General features: G+C 44.0%; 1 long non-coding RNA gene across 1 annotated transcript; it reads left to right on the forward strand.

The window, feature by feature from the left end:
- Positions 1-4,135: 4,135 nt before the first annotated feature.
- On the forward strand, positions 4,136-5,397 carry LOC119031419. Its single transcript, XR_005078588.1, has 2 exons — positions 4,136-4,310; positions 5,020-5,397. It is a non-coding gene; the product is annotated as an uncharacterized LOC119031419 (long non-coding RNA).
- The last annotated feature ends 4,054 nt before the right edge of the window (positions 5,398-9,451 follow it).

Here is a 9,451-nt window from a genome sequence, read left to right on the forward strand (position 1 = left end):
CTTACAGAGATTTCAGAGAGTTCTTCTTGAGCGAGATGGGGTTTTTTTGTTTGTTTGTTTGTTTTTTTTTTTTTGTACTTGATAAGTATAAATCATTTAAACACCAACACAGTGTGTTTAAAAAGCACTGGCATAGCCCCTTAAATAGTCTCCCCTCTCCACCGCTGGTCCTAGACAGCTCATTCTCATTAGACCACATTAAACCATTTGGATAAATTAGAATACAACTCGACATCTGAGACTCTACACCATTCTGGAATATGAATTATGACAAATTGCTCCACACACATCAACACGGTGTTCAGAGTCGTCTTTGAACTCGGCCGACCTAACGTGCCCTGTTAATAATCCAGGCATGCCCCCACCTCTCCCCACCTCGGGACCAGAGCTTGACCTTGCCTCTGGTTGCGTCGCCTCCTCGGGCTCAAAACGCACCAGGTTAAGAGGGGATTCTTGATAGAGGGATGCAAGGACCGAGAACTAATCAATACTTCTTGAGAGGTCGGCCGGGTCAGTTGGATGATGTCCAGCGTGGAGAGAGCAAACCGCGGCTTGTGCCGTGCAAGAATTCCTGTTAGCGAGAAGAAAGGCAGCAGCTTTGACAAACAGGGTCTGCCCGGCGTAGGAAAAGTAACTCCGTAGGCAGAAACCTCGTGTGACATTGCTTCAGGCTAGCAAAGGGAATCAACACTGATTTGAAGATAGATAAATAAATAAAGCTTCGGCGAGAGAGAATAATTTAAAAAGTACGTCTGAGAACATTTGAGGTCATGACTAGAAAGGTCTTAGGTCAAAAAAGAAAAAAAAAAAAAGGCAGCCTCACCCAGCGAGAGCTCTGGCCAAACAAGGAGAACTTCTGCTATCACTTTAGCATTTTTAAACTAGCCAGCGCTGCACTGCTGTCACTGTCGAACCAACCAGCAGCAGCACATACAGGATATATTCAGAAAAACACAGCTGTCATGCATATACCGTCGACGGTAGTGTCGCTCGAGCACAATGCACTTCGCAGCACGCGAGAGCTCTGTGAAGCAAACCGGCTCCGCTCTGCGATGTTTAACAAGTCATAAAGATTTATTAGTGAGTAGGCACAAGAAAGAGCTGTTATTGGATACCAGGGAATAGCAAATGCAAGTAGACATAGGCAGGTAATTTATAGTCCCACCAGAGTTATTCTTCACGGCTGAAGACATAAAATTAGATTATGATCTGACAGTCAGACGCATCATGGGCATAATTTAAAATAACATGCTCGAAACCATATTTTTCCGGCGACGAGGGATTTGGGTATCAGCCTCATCGCATCCTGTGTACCTCCGAGTCTTAATTTAAGTTATTGACTTGGTAATTTAAATGATCCCAGAAGCGTCGGCTGTCACTCGTGTGTCCTGGGATCTGGTCTATTTAAAATAACAACAGGCCAACACCGCTGACTATAGGGAAGTAAAGTCCGTGCAGGGTGACGTGACCCGCACAGGTTTCAGAGCGGATTTGTGTGATCAGTCCTCACCACAGTGGTGTTTCCTAATTATTTGGCCCCTGGGGGGAAAAAAAAACAATCTGTTTTTTGCTATAAGGAGGGAAAAGCAAGCGGTGAAGAAGGTATTCAGTCGGTCTGCTTCTGTTGGTTCGTTAATAAAAGCTGCACTTCAAGGTAGCCGGACCCTTGTGTGTATTCAAATCGTTACACTTTTTGTCCGTGGCAGTCTGGCTTTTTGTGTCATCCGTTTTCCCCTCTTACGTCTCGCTCACCTGCTCCTTCCTCATGTCTCTGTGTTCATGGCCGTGGCTCCTGGTTCCTGCTCCCACCATCAACTTGATTGCCTCAATAAATCACCTTTGAATTTAACCCTTTACTGAAGTCTCTGCATTTTGGGTCGGACTTAAAACCTCAAACCTCATAGTTGTAGGTGGGGGGAGGGGGATGCAAGAGGTATTGTGTTTTTTTTTTCAACATGGGGGCATCGCTAAGTGGACCGCACCCTTCCTGGTTTCGCCCGTGCTTGTAGGTACATTGACTTACAACATTTTCTCATTGTCTTAACAGAATTTGGTCTAAAACAGAATGAACAATATCACAGTTCCCCGCCCTTTGGACAGCTGGCTTTTACACCTCACATTTGCATTTCAGAGAAGCTACAAAGAGTTCCACGATTTCCAGCACGGTCAGATAAACGTTGTATGAACTGGTTCTGGTTGGCCCGTACACACTTTGGTTCAACTGAGCAACATATTTTATCTCATATCTGTGCATCATCATGGTCCCGGGAGGAGGGTTCCTTATAATGTTGGTGATCAGGTCAAAAAATCCCTCTTGACTGATAAATAAGTAGTATATTAATGAGATGAAATTGATATAATATTTGGGGTCTGCAGAAGATGGAAGCCTGATGGGTTTTTTTTAACACTTACCCACCACCATTACTGTGCACAAGACATATTTAGGATTTCTCATAGAATTTATATCATAACATATGCACGGGATTGCAAACTTTTATTCCTGTTTGCTCCTCAGTGTGTGGACTGCTGGGTAAATATTTGCTGTATCATATACGTGTGTTTATACTTTGCCTTGTAAGAACTAGACTTTTAATATACACGGGATTCCCCCGGTGCAATGCAGCAGTTGTTTGGTTACGGTGCATTCCAGTTTCCGCAAGTCAACAATGCTTAACAATAACGACACCACACCGCTCTCTTGGGCTGAGTTAATAACCTTACGATGGAACTTGCGGGTTGTTCGTTAGATCAGTATGTATGTACGTGGCAAATATGTGACCTTTTGATTATTTGACATGCTTTTTAAACACACGAGTCTAACGTGGGGACACAGCCAAGACAGGGGACGTGCTCAAGCAGTAACTCATGGCTCGATCTACATGCAAACGGTCAGCAACAGTGCGTCAGCGTCCAGCTGCCTTTGGATTTGATTGCGTTCAAATCAAATATTTGGGATATGTTAACCATTATTCCTTCAAAGCCGTCTATGGAAACACTGGTCAGACCACACGGTCTGATTAGACTGGAGGCAGGGGGGAAGCAGCTCTACTGAGAGTGATTCCAGGTCGTCAGGAGGTTAAAACCGCAAATTGCTGATCTTGATATTCCTGTTTTTAATACAGATTAAGGAACTCGTGAGCATTTGATTTTGATTCACCAGGTGATTCAGCTTTTTCCTCTGCCATCTGTTGTGTTTGCCAGGCCACTGTAGGCTCACCGCGTCCTGACATGAGAGCGGCATCAAACTTCCGATTTCACCCTCAGAAGGGAGACAATATGCTGATTATCGAATTTAAAAAAAAAAAAAATCAAGCCAAAAAAGGTCACATTTGAAATGATCTTCGACACTTGGACATTGAACATCTAGCTGAATTTCAAACTTTACTTACATTTTCTCCTCCCTGTTTTCTCTTATTTTTTCAAGTAGATTGAGTCAGATGGAGTATTTGTGGGTATTGACATGCAGCGAGTGATACAAGCCACGCTGATGTGTTGAATCATATATATACAGTACAAGGCAGAGTATTTGCCTTAGCAGTCTAAGCCACAAGGACGCAGTGAGAACAAAGTTTGACTAACAAAATTCCTAAACTGAATGCAAGTCCTTGGCAGACGCCTGGGAGTGCAGCCTTGTCATGCAAGAATTTCCGAGACAGAAGGTCACACTGAAACACAACGATAACACAACTTTGATGGAAACTTCTTCTCTTGCCCCTCAAAATTTACTGAAAAATGGACAGCGCTGTTGTTCAGGCACGCCGGGCCGGTGTATTTGTTGTCTGGCAGCCGCCTCAGAGAATAGAAATACCCATTTTCTGCAACATATTTACCGGGAAAAAAAAAAAAAAGTTTTCCACTATGTTATTTCATGCTTGAAAAAAAGAGAAATTGGAACTACAGAGGGGCAGCAGAGACGTGGGATTATTCTGCCGTTTCTGTTTATATGAACATTTTGCTCGTTTCGAACCGTACAGGCTCAATGCCACGCAAAGATGTGACGTAAAAAAAACTGACCCTTCTTGTCTTTTTTTTGGTCAGTGTGATGCGTTTTGTCGGTCTGGGGTACGGCTACTTTGTGAAGACTAAAAAAAAAAGCAATGACGGTTTTGTCAGTGTGACAGTGACGTCTGCACACAGTCAGACTTCCTCTGCCAGTCCAGTCCTTTCAGCCTCACATCTTCAACAAGAGAGAATGAATAAGAAGGATAAGTGGTCGGAAAATGCAGATAAATCCAAACCATTAAGCACCCTTCAGCTTTTACTGGCAGAGCACTGTCTTCCCCGGGCCATGTTGTGGATCACTTTAAAATGTAAGTTAACAAAAAGGAACAGGATGTGCTTCTCTTGTGTGTTTTTTGTCCACGTCTCATTGATGAGTGTAACCACGTTGCTGTCAAGATATTCACCTCCATGACTTTGTTATTACAAAGCTTATTATGGATCTTGATTCGGACAAGAAAACTCGACCGCATCACACAGAATCCTGTCTTCCCTGCGTTGGTTACCTGTTGCTTTTTAAAAAAATTGATTTTAAGTTTTTATCGATTACTTACAAGGCCCAGAGCGGCCTTGCTCCGAGTCATTTAACCAATCTTTTATTGCGCTGCGTTCCCTCTCGCGCCCTGAGATCCTCGGACAGCATCTTTTCCTTGTTGTTCCTAATCAAAAGAGGGCGATAGAGCCCTCACAGTGAGAGCTCCAAGCCTTCAGAATGACCTGCCCGAGGAGATCAGGGTTTAAAATTGCCTTCCTGTGATTTTTATCTGCTTTATTACTGCGTGCTTTGCCCTCTCTCGTGAATTCCGTTTTTATTGCTGTATTCGCTTTGTCTTTTTATTTGGTATATATAAGTATATTTATTTAGCACTTTTCAAAAACACAAAGTTTGTTATTATTGTTGTTATTATTATTGTTATCATTATTATCATCATAAAGCTGGAAAGGAAAGTGGTAGGTCATCGAAAAACATAAACCATGCTGGTTTTGCAGGATTGTCCATATCAGTGTTTTGTCGGGCAGGTCGGTTGATCGCCAGTTACAAGGAACGCTCCGTTTCTGGCCCTCAGGATTCTCGCTCTACTCTACATTGGCGAGCTGAAGGCCCTCTCCTGAGTCGGCGTTGTGTTTTTCCATCCTGTAAAAACACGGCGCTGGAACGTGGCCGGCTCCGTGGAAGAGGACCAACATCCCCCCCGCGCACGGAAAAGGCTCATTGCAATGTAACACAAAACACAACAGCGTTTGTCTTTGTTTCAGGTGATTATACGCTAATGAAAAAATAATTATAACATTATACTTGACTCCTGCCAACAGATCTCCCAGAATCCCACACACTGGATCCTGAAAGACATTGTGTACATAAATTCTGAGCCTTAATAATAAAAAAAAAAACACCACGACATGAACTTGTTTTTCTGCCTCTCCAGGCTGGTCTGAGCATCAGTCGCGTAATACAAACAACCAGCATGCACATAACTCACATTCATTAGCGAGTGGCGGTTCACGGTAAGAAATAATGATACGTAGGTGGGCAACAATCAAATAAAAGTAGGCACAGACACAAACTTTCCCTCAGATCATGTGTATAATGACTGAACGTATACTATGAATCAGTCCAGTGACACAGAGTGCGCAGCTCTCCCCGCTGGATACAGAGCTGGAACTTAAAAAGCCTCAGTGGACTGCGATGAAATACTGTCATAGAAAATGTGCATCAAACGGCAGTCAAACACGTCCACCCCGTCGCCCCGCCATGATGAACAAACGCGGAAGAAATGCACAAAAGCGAACGTGTAACCTTGTGCCTGCGAATTCATCAAAACGTGGGAACACTCTCTGCCCCGCTATGGCCACCGTGCGGCTCCGTAGTGGACGCGTAATAACTGAAGGGTGTCAAATTTTGAAAGCGCAATGACTTTACAAGTTGTTAGCGCGGGCGTGTAACACGATTAACCGTTGTATTGATTGTGAATATGTGGCCGTGCGAGTGTATCCGATGCTTTATGTGATGTCAGAGTGATTTTCTGGGCCACTCTGTCACTGTCATGGTTACCAGCAGCAGCAGCAGCAGCAGCGGCAGCAGACATTGTGCTACTGAATACAGCTGAATGGAGCTTTGTGGACTGAACTGACAACCATCTGAAAATGTCAACGAGCCCGGTCTCAATCACTCAATCACGCCAGCCCGCGCAGCAATGGTGCTAACTGTGCATTCTGCGATCAAAACCGAAAAAAAAAACACTTATCTTCTTATTTAGTTTAAAGTGGATTCAACTGATACAGCGCATAAGTGCAAGGAAAAATACCTTGCGAAGGTCACTGTCGGCAAAGCTAAAAGAGTTTTCATCGCCCAGGTTTGCACCTGCGTCGTGCCGTGGGGACGCATCCTGTGTTCGTGTTTCCCTCCGCACCTCCCGGCTGCTCGGGGAAAGTTCTGCAAATTTTAAACCTGAAGTTGCGGCTCGTCGAGCTCTCAAGGCCACTGTACGTCTCACTCTCAGGAACAACAGCAAAGGAGAATGCATTCCACAATCAGCTGTATTTGGTTTTCGACGGGCGATTTTGAATTCATGGTGTGTCTCAATGCAGCATGGGTGCTTTAAGGATGCCTTTTCATTACTTTTTGAGCTTGGTTTTTGGCGGGGCGCGTTCTCCTTTGGGTGCGTATTGGTTGGACGGCGGGTGCTTGAACTGGAATGAAGTAATTATGACCTTAATCAATAACCGCTGTTAATGTTAAACATGATGGTGGGATGGGGGGGTTCAAATAAGGCGGGAGCAAGATTACCTCTCCGCCGCTTCTGTTGTGGGACTAAATTTCCCATGCATGCGATGTATAATTCATTTGGAATAACATTTATTTCTCCGCAGTCTCGGTTATGGAGGAGGGAGGGAATTCTGACAGGAATGAGGGGTAACAAAGGAGAGAGAGAGAGAAACAAACAAAGGGAAAACATGGGATCCCACTACTCGACTCCTCACTTCTTGAGAGACATAGGGAAGAGACGCGAGGAGACAGGCGGCGAGGGCGCATTTTCAAATACGCTCAGGCACACTAACTGGATACCAAAAGGAAGACAACATACAGCAACAGAGAGTGTCAGTCTTAGTTTAAACACCAGCACAGCAACAGGCCCACTACCTGCTTCACATCCAGAGCTGCTCCCAGTCAGTCATTTTAATTAGCCATCCTTGGCATGGCTGCGATATATATCACGTCTGAGCAGAGACTGCTTGGAGGGGCTAGTTGTTAGAGATAACAGCAGCCATGGTGGGGCTTGTAGTAGTCTGTGAGCTTTTTCAGGCAGATAGAAAGTGAGTCACGGCTGGTAAAGTGAACATAATTAACCTCAAGGGAGCAGGACGGGAGGGAAGAGCCTCATCCCCTGGTCTCAGGCCTAGCAGCTTGCTGGGCGAAGAAGTCAGTAAAGATAGGCCTGCGATTGTGTGTGTGTGTGTGTGTGTGTGTGTGTGCGCGCTTTTGATTTTTGTGATTAAATCTGTTTAAATCACCTTCAATGTGTAACATATAATAATTTTGCCCTATGATAGTATTTGGATGGGAAAAAAATAAAAAATACAGTGATATCCAATTTAATAGTCCTAAGCTAATAGACCAGCATGTAACTTCAATGGAAAATGAAAAGCTGCTACAGTCAGGGACAAGTAATAAAGTTTGGTTTGTTATTTGCAGAACAAGGTTTCTCCACCGGCACTGATCGAGGATCCAGTCCAACACACTGGTTCTACGTTCTATGTGTAAAATCACCACGGTCCTCCACTTGCCCAGGCCACAGAGGGTGCGCACCACAGGCTGCCACGTGCCGACCCGCTAGGTTCAGGTTCAGCACTCTAGCTTGAATTGAATGGGCGTAAAAAACGTGCCACGGGTTCCCAACCAGTGCTTATTCCACTCATTTTGTTTTGCTCTGTAAAGTTGAAAAGTTTTATATTTACTACTGTGTACTAATGAGAGATCACACTCTCGTTCCGTCTTGGCCTGCTCTATGAACTTCACTGTTGCCCTTTAAAACGTGGGTGTCTCTTTTCCGATGGCTTCTGAAGATTTTGAGAGCCACTGCTCAGAAGTCAACGCTTGAGTAGCAACTGTTTCATGAAAAATATTGTGCACAGCGAGCAAGAAATATACTGTTGCCTCTCGTAGCTTAATTTTTCTGGTTCACAGGAGCACCTTCAGCTGGCAGAGATGTAACATTTTTCACCGTGAGGCAATTCATCACCGTGAACTTGTGCGATCCTCCGTCTTTCTAAATATTGCAAAATTAATGCTTCACTCGATCACAATTCCCCTTTTACTCTATCATTCTTCCTCCTGTCCTGCACTGAATGGATGTGACTGTAAGGCCGTTTTTTCTCAGTTTCTGTTGGAGATGTAAAGGAAGTGATGTACCGTGACACATTCACATCATGTACATAATATTTTAATCAATGTTTGATTAATCCGATAGTTTTAAAATGAGATTCATTAATCTTGTCTCCTCCTTGTTATCTTCGCCTGGAAGGATGGTGAGACCACCCTCAGACTTGTGTGTATAAATAAGACACACAAGAAAACGGTGTCCCAGCCTGTCTGTGGACACTGTCCAACTCAGTATAGTGGGTGGCACACTGATTTTTACATCGCTAAATCCAATTCCCCAAAACATTTGCATGTTCTCTTACGACACCCATCTGTCACATAACACTTCCTGTCACACGGGGTTAAGCCCTGCATGTATCTCAGATTTCAAACAGCAGGATTTTAGAACAGTAGCATGGAGCTGATAGATGCCACACTGTGGAGCCACCCGCTGAGAATCCTGAATAGACCAAACTGAATAGGAAGCAGCTATATTTACAGGGCTGCGTCATAGTTGGTTATGTTATGTCACGTGGGTGTGGGCCACCCTGGTAGCTGGCGCGATTCAAAAGCCTTTCACCTCTAAGAGTACGACTAAGCTGAAGATCTACAGTCCCAGCTCCTTGGCACACCCTCGGCTGCCTTAGTTTATGAGAGCTTTTGCATAAGTGATGAAGACTTCACTGTCAGCCAGAGGCACTGAAAACCGAGAGCTGAATGCTCAGGTGTTTCACATTAAGGACCTCAAAACTCTGTTGAAATACATTTATTTAAATGTCTTCAGAGCTAGTCTAGAAATAAACGTGGCGCACACTCTCACTGTCATTCATCCAGTGTTCCAGCACTTTTTTTTTTTTTTTTTTTTTTACTCTGGGTTTGAAGATCAAATGTGAACCGCTGATGAATAATCATGGCGGATTATTTTGGTGGCGATGCAGCGATCTAAACCTGTTTCAAATAACGGTTGAAGACAATGACTTGCCTTTGAAGTTTTTACTGGAGGCAGTTGGGAAAATTGGGAAAAGTGTGTTCATTTCCGTTGGCATTTCCAGCTGTAACTGTAATGTTTAAGTATATATAATAAAACACAAT

The sequence above is a fragment of the Acanthopagrus latus genome, chromosome 13 (assembly GCF_904848185.1).
Source record: "Acanthopagrus latus isolate v.2019 chromosome 13, fAcaLat1.1, whole genome shotgun sequence".
In the NCBI taxonomy this organism is placed as follows: domain Eukaryota; kingdom Metazoa; phylum Chordata; class Actinopteri; order Spariformes; family Sparidae; genus Acanthopagrus; species Acanthopagrus latus.